Below are 7,543 nucleotides of genomic sequence, written 5' to 3' on the forward strand. Positions count from 1 at the left end.
CAGATTTCACACAGACAGACGTAAACTGGAGTTCCAGCCCCACATGTCATCAGGAATGTTTTTAATCTGATATCAGGGCAAGAATATTTCACCGGAGATTAAAGTCCATCCAAATGACCTTTTATGATGTAAAACCTTTCCAACCATCTATGAAGTTGGTCAAACTAATTGGGTTAGTTTGATCAAAATCATGGACCAATTAACTTCAGTCATCATGTTGGGCATCTCTAATGTTTAAAACTATTTAATTTTGATCTCAAACTCAATCCCAATGTTTTCACCGATGAATGAAAAGCAGAGAAATTTTAAGGAAAATGTCATGACTTGACAACTTGTTGTGTCAGAGGCTAATTACTGATATGACTACATCATGGAAACATTTGGTAATGTATGAGTTTGATTGATTTAATGTTTTATTTCAAGGAAAGATAAATGAAACTAATGAATAAACTGCAACCAGAGCAGTGAACAACGTGAGGGAATGAGATGAAGGTGTCTCACAGACATAGGATGAAGCTTACACTCATTTGATCCAACTCATATCTAATGTAGGTGAAAATTTACAAATCGATATTCCTCAAAGTAACACAATCTGACAACATAAATATATAACTGTAGTGCCTTGCTAAGCATTCATAACCCTTGACCTTTACAACAATTTGTCACATAATCATAGACCTCCAGGAATTTCAGTGCACACTTGTAGAGTGGAAGGAAAATGGGAGATGGTTTTTTATAAATTCCTTACAAATAAAAATCTGAAAAGTGTAAAGTGTGTTTGTATTCACCCCTTTTGCTCATACCCAGAAATAAAATCAAGTCCACCTAAGTGTCTTCAGAGTCCAGCTGTCTATTATTTCATCTCAGTTTAAATTAAGGCGTTCTGTGAAGGCCTCAGAGGTTTGCTAGAGAAACAAACAGCATCATGAAGACCAAGGAACACAGCAGATGGGTTCAGAAAGAAGGTTCTGGGGAAGTCTAAAAGCAGGGTTAGGCTATAAAACAATATCCAAAGCTTTGAACATCTTGTAGAATATTGTTCAACCCTTCCTACAAAAATAGAGAATGCCACAACTTCAAACACACCGGGCCTTTACAGAAGAATAGTGAGGAGAAAGCCATTGTTGAGAGTAAGCCATAAGAAGTCCTGTTTGCAGTTTTATCACAAGACATGCAGGGGACACAGCAAACATGTGGAAGGAGTTCTGCTCAGATGATCCATATTGACATTCAAGCAAAGCACTATGTGTGGTGAAAAACTAACACTGCAAATCTCCCTGAACATACCACATGAACGTCTTTCTTCAGCAGGGACAGGGAAGCTGGTCAGAGTGGATGGGAAGACAGATGCAGCTAAATCCAGGACAGTCGTTGAACAAAATCTTTTAGAGGCTTCGAAAGACTAAAGACTGGAGAGGAGGTTCACCTTCCAGCAGGACAATGACTCTGAACATACAGCCGGTAATACAATGCATGGTTTGGATCAATTCAGTTCAGTTCAAATTATATTGCACCAATTTGCAGCGCACACTTTCTCAAAGGACCTTTATTAGACAAAGAGATCCAATTTATGTACAGATATGTTTATTCCAGTCAATCTAAACATATACAGAAGAAAGATTTAAAGTTAATTACATGCATTCCAATTCGATCCTAGGAACAAAACAATGCAGTTGCAAGTTGTATCATTGAAACTGGTAAAATGTTTATATCTACTGAAACCTATCCATTTGTATCCAGTGACTGACCTTGCAGCAATCCCTCCTCCTGGACATGTGACAGTGGTCAGTAGATTGCATCGAGTTGTTAACCTAGCAGCAATCCCTCATACTGTGCATCTATGTGGAAACAATGGAAAGGAAATCATCAAAGCATATTTATGTGTTAGAATGGCCCAGTCAAAGTTCAGACCGAAATCCAATTGAGAATATTGTGCAAGACTATAAATTATGGCAACAGACACTTACCATCCAGATTTACTAATATTAATCTCTATGCACAAAATCTACAACTGTAAGTGGAGTAAAAGGTGGTTCTACAACGTATTCTCTAGGGGACCTGAATAAAAATACACAACAAACTTGTCACATCTTTATTTGCAAAACCTTAGAAAACCATGTATGATTTCCTTGCACATTACATTTACAAAGTAATTTTAATGGCTATATTTGATAATTTTATACTGTTTTGTTCAAAATAAGATGTTTAAAATAGGGAGTGCAACAAAAAGTTCTGACAGTAGCTTGAATTTCCAGAAATGCAAATGCATTGGGATCACTGCATATATACTCATAACAAAAAAGAAAAATGTTTCAATCCACAGAAAACAAAATATTTTGATTACAGTTATAAAAAAAACAGCGGTTTCTGCACTTTTCTTCACAAACTCAAACGTTTGCTGTAAAACAGAATAATAATTGAAGATGTATATTTCATGTGAATCACTGACCTGATATTTAGTCGTATAAACACTGTCTCCGATAACTGTTGACCAACTTCTGCCACCAGATGTTCCAGGTCAGGATGTTTGGACTACATTTCACAATTCCTCTGCATGTCCTGGTTTTGCCTCAGAAACAGCATGCCTGATGTCACCCCTAAGGTTTTCTCCTGGATTAAGGACCAGGGAATGGGCTGATGGCTCCACGATGGTTTGTCTGGAATCAAGATACTGCTGCTAACTGGTGTGCTTGGGGTTTCATGCTTAAATTAGGGCAGAAACATCCCCATATATGATGCCTGAGCCACCGTGCTTCACAGGGTACTGTGGCTTAAACATCTTTCAGAAATAATTTCATTCCACATGTTCTCTTCAGCGTTATAAACTCCATCCTTCATGTGCTCCAGTCTGTATGTGTAGAAGCCTCATCTGAAATGTGTGAGAATTGTCTTTGCTTCTTCATTGAAAAGTCTTTGTTAACCAGATCAATCCTCTTTCATACAGTGCCTTGCGAAAGTACCCGGCCCCATTGAACTTTTCAACCTCTTGCCACATTTCAGGCTTCAAACATAAAGATATAAAATTCTAATTTTTTTGTGAAGAATCAACAACAAGTGGGACACAATCGTGAAGTGGAATGAAATTTATTGGATGTGTCAAACGTTTTTAACAAATAAAAAACTGAAAAGTGGGGCGTGCAATATTATTCGGCCCCCTTGCGTTAATACTTTGTAGCGCCACCCTTTGCTGCAATTACAGCTGCAAGTTTCTTGGGGTATGTTTCTATCAGTTTTGCACATCGAGAGACTGAAATTCTTGCCCATTCTTCCTTGCATAACAGCTCGAGCTCAGTGAGGTTGGATGGAGAGCGTTCGTGAACAGCAGTCTTCAGCTCTTTCCACAGATTCTCGATTGGATTCAGGTCTGGACTTTGACTTGGCCATTCCAACACCTGGATGCGTTTATTTGTGAACCATTCCATTGTAGATTTGGCTTTATGTTTTGGATCATTGTCTTGTTGGAAGATAAATCTCCGTCCCAGTCTCAGGTCTCTTGCAGACTCCAACAGGTTTTCTTCCAGAATGGTCCTGTATTTGGCCCCATCCATCTTCCCATCGATTTTGACCATCTTCCCTGTCCCTCCTGACGAAAAGCAGGCCCAAACCATGATGCTGCCACCACCATGTTTGACAGTGGGGATGGTGTGTTCAGGGTGATGAGCTGTGTTGCTTTTACACCAAACATATCGTTTTGCATTGTGGCCAAATAGTTTGATTTTGGTTTCATCTGACCAGAGCACCTTCTTCCACATGTTTGGTTTGTCTTCCAGGTGGCTTGTGGCAAACTTTAAACGAGACTTTTTATGGATATCTTTGAGAAATGGCTTTCTTCTTGCCACTCTTCCACAAAGGCCAGATTTGTTCAGTGTACGACTGATTGTTGTCCTATGGACAGACTCTCCCACCTCAGCTGTAGATCTCTGCAGTTCATCCAGAGTGATCATGGGCCTCTTGGCTGCATCTCTGATCAGTCTTCTCCTTGTTCAAGATGAAAGTTTAGAGGGACGGCCGGGTCTTGGTAGATTTGCAGTGGTCTGATACTCCTTCCATTTCAATATGATTGCTTGCACAGTGCTCCTTGGGATGTTTAGAGCTTGGGAAATCTTTTTGTACCCAAATCCGGCTTTAAACTTCTCCACAACAGTATTTGTACCCAAATCCGGCTTTAAACTTCTCCACAACAGTATCTCGGACCTGCCTGGTGTGTTCCTTGGTCTTCATGATGCTCTCTGCACTTTGAACAGAACCCTGAGACTATCACAGAGCAGGTGCATTTATATGGAGACTTGATTACACACAGGTGGATTCTATTTATCATCATCAGTCATTTGGGACAACATTGGATCATTCAGAGATCCTCACTGAACGTCTGGAGTGAGTTTGCTGCACTGAAAGTAAAGGGGCCAAATAATATTGCAAGCTCCACTTTTCAGTTTTTTATTTGTTAAAAACGTTTGACACATCCAATAAATTTCATTCCACTTCACGATTGTGTCCCACTTGTTGTTGATTCTTCACAAAAAATTTGAATTTTATATCTTTATGTTTGAAGCCTGAAATGTGGCAAGAGGTTGACCAGTTCAAGGGGGCCGAGTACTTTTGCAAGGCACTGTATGACCCGCTTATTTCACAGTTCTGAAGGAATTGATTGATCAGATGAAATATTCTGGTTCTCCCACTGATCCTTTTACCCCCATCCAAGATGTTTTTACTACAGTAGGACCTTCTGCAGTGACTGTTGTTAATGACGATCTTGTCACAAGTGTGGTCCCTTGGTTTTTAAAGCATGCTGTAGTGCAGCATTTGATTAAAAATAATCTAGATTCATGCATTTTTAAAATTATAGACCAATCTCAATTGCCTTTTTCTTTCAAAAATGCTGGAAAAAGTTATTTTTGGATAATTAAATTCATTTTTGGACAGAAATGATATGCCCTAGGTGTTTTGGTCTGGTTTCAAAAAGCTTCATAGCACAGCATTTGATTTTCTAATGATTTTCAATGATACATTTTAGCTATTGATAATTGGTAATTATGCCATCCTTGGCATCAAGGCCTTTTAATTTCTCATCATGATATTAAAGGTTGAACCTTGGAGTGGCTTCAGTTTTACCTGACTGACATAACTTTTTGTGCCAGCATAAATGGGTATGTGTCATCTACAGTGTCCTTTGGCTGTGGTGGGTCTCAGGGTCTATTCTAGGACCCCATTTCTCCCTGTATCTTCTGTCCTTCGGTTCATTGTTGAGAAAATTTGGAATTTTATTTCAGTGTTTCACCTATGATTGTCAAGTCTACACCCCTTTGAATAAATATGTTGCTCACTATTGCCCCGTATCCACGCTGTGTTTAATAACATCCTAAATCAGCGGATCACACATAAAATCAGCTGTTCAGATGCACAAACATTTCCCCCAAAACACACAAAACAATACCACCATGAAACAACCTGTTTGGTTTGGAAATTTAATGCCGGCCCTTCAGCAAACCAGCGTCTGTAGAAGGAGGAAGCAGGCAAACAGCAGTTCACCGCAGTCAAAAGTCCAAAGTTTTGTGCTTTAAATTTCTTGTCCTCATTATTCCCATGGCTGAGACTAAAACTTCCTCATAAAGCCCAAAATTAAAATTTCTTCAGGCAAAATCCTATCCACTTCTCCCCCCCACTCCTGACCCCTTTTTTATAAGTTCTGGCTGGGATGTGTTCCAGATAATTATCCCAGTCGATCAGTTTCTGCATGAAAAAAATATACATTGTTGCATATTCAATACTACAAATATCATTTGTATTTTGTCTATTTATGGTTTAATTTTCTATTTATTGTTTTATTTTATTGTTTCACACAGATTACTTTTATGTGAAAATGTCACACAGTAACGTTAATAGCGGCACAGATCACAACACTGACGGCTGGAGACAGGGCTTGAAGCCATTACTCCAGCCTTCAGTGCACCAGTGGAAACACACAGTGGAGCTGTGCGACCTCAATAGAGCCAGTGGAAACGGGGTTTATGTTTATCCTTTGTTGGATTGGGTGGACCTGGATTTTTTTGAGTTTCAATAATAAGGTCCTATTATTACGCCCAAGTGGCCTTTGTGACTCCCACCGAATCTTGGTACCTTGACTTCATAGTAGCAATCCACTGCCACCAATCTGGGGGCGATATTCAATGGCAACTTTAAATTTGATATGAAAAAGATCTGTAGTAAAAACAAGCTTTTACAGCTGTGAAACATTTTCCAAAATAAAGTATGTTTTGTCCAGGCAGGACTTTGAAAAGATGATTCATGCCTTTATTACCACTATGCTTGATTATTATATGGAGGGTGTATTTTGGTGTCTATGAAGGCTCCTCATTTGCATATTGAGGCAGAAAAACATACGGAAATGTACAAATAGAGTAAGAAATACAAAGGAAAAATAAAACAGACAGAAAATACTAAAACATACACATAAATACATTTAAAAATAAGTCATTTATAAATAAAATTGAAAATTGTAATGGATGATAAATAGATAATAATAATAATAGTAATTATTACAAAGATGAATAAATAAAGAAGCTAATTAAATTAGATATATACATTTGGCTCATTGAATATTTAATTATTGCCTACATTTATTTTTTTCCTGCATTTTTTGTGTATTTTTTCATATGCTTATTTATTGAGCATTTATTTATTTCTGTATATATTCTTAATTATGGCAAGATTGGTCCTTCATATGTCTGTTTTCACTTATTAGCTATTTTCATTTATTCTCCTAATGTATAGCACTTTGGTCAACCATTTGCTGTTTTCAAATATGTTTTGTAAATGAATTTTGATTGGAGTGTTTGAAGGCTGTCTGACAAACTGTCAAGTCCCAAAAAGAACAATTTTGAATTTATCAGTCCAGAAAATGCGGCAGCATTTCTCTTTATGCTATATTGTGTGATCTTTGACTAATTGCAACCTCTTCTGCAGACCTTTCTTCCTAACAATTGGACTGTGGGGGCTGCATAATGGTGCAACGCTGCCTTGTGCCCTAAAGGCCTTGGTTTCAAATCCTGGCCTGGGGTCTTCCTGTTTTATACTTGCATGTTCTCCCTCTGTATGTATGGGTTCTCTCTGGGAATTCTGACATCCCTCCACAGTCCAAAAACTCTCCAAATTGACCTTTGGTATGTGTACGCATGGTTGTTTGTCCTGTATGATGATCTGTCCGAAGTGTATTCCACCCCTCGCCCACTGATCGTTGGAGATAGGCACCAGCCCCAAAACCCACCGTGACCCAGCAAGAATAAGCAGGTCACATGGCTTTACATACACGTCTTTAAATTGTTACAGTGCTCACTTTGATTACCCTTGAGCTGATTATTGGAAGAGTGCCATTTTTTTTATAATCTGTCAATTTATTGGAATGGTAGTTCTTGGTTTTCATTCACCTTTTTCAGGTTTTGTTCTCCATTTTAAAGATCATTTTTCCTTCTTTTTAGCTGATTTCCTGGCATAAATTTGAAATAAAATATGGAAGTACTACAGAAATGAAAACCAAGAGGCATAA

Source organism: Girardinichthys multiradiatus, chromosome 5 (assembly GCF_021462225.1).
Source record: "Girardinichthys multiradiatus isolate DD_20200921_A chromosome 5, DD_fGirMul_XY1, whole genome shotgun sequence".
NCBI classification, from domain to species: Eukaryota; Metazoa; Chordata; class Actinopteri; order Cyprinodontiformes; family Goodeidae; genus Girardinichthys; species Girardinichthys multiradiatus.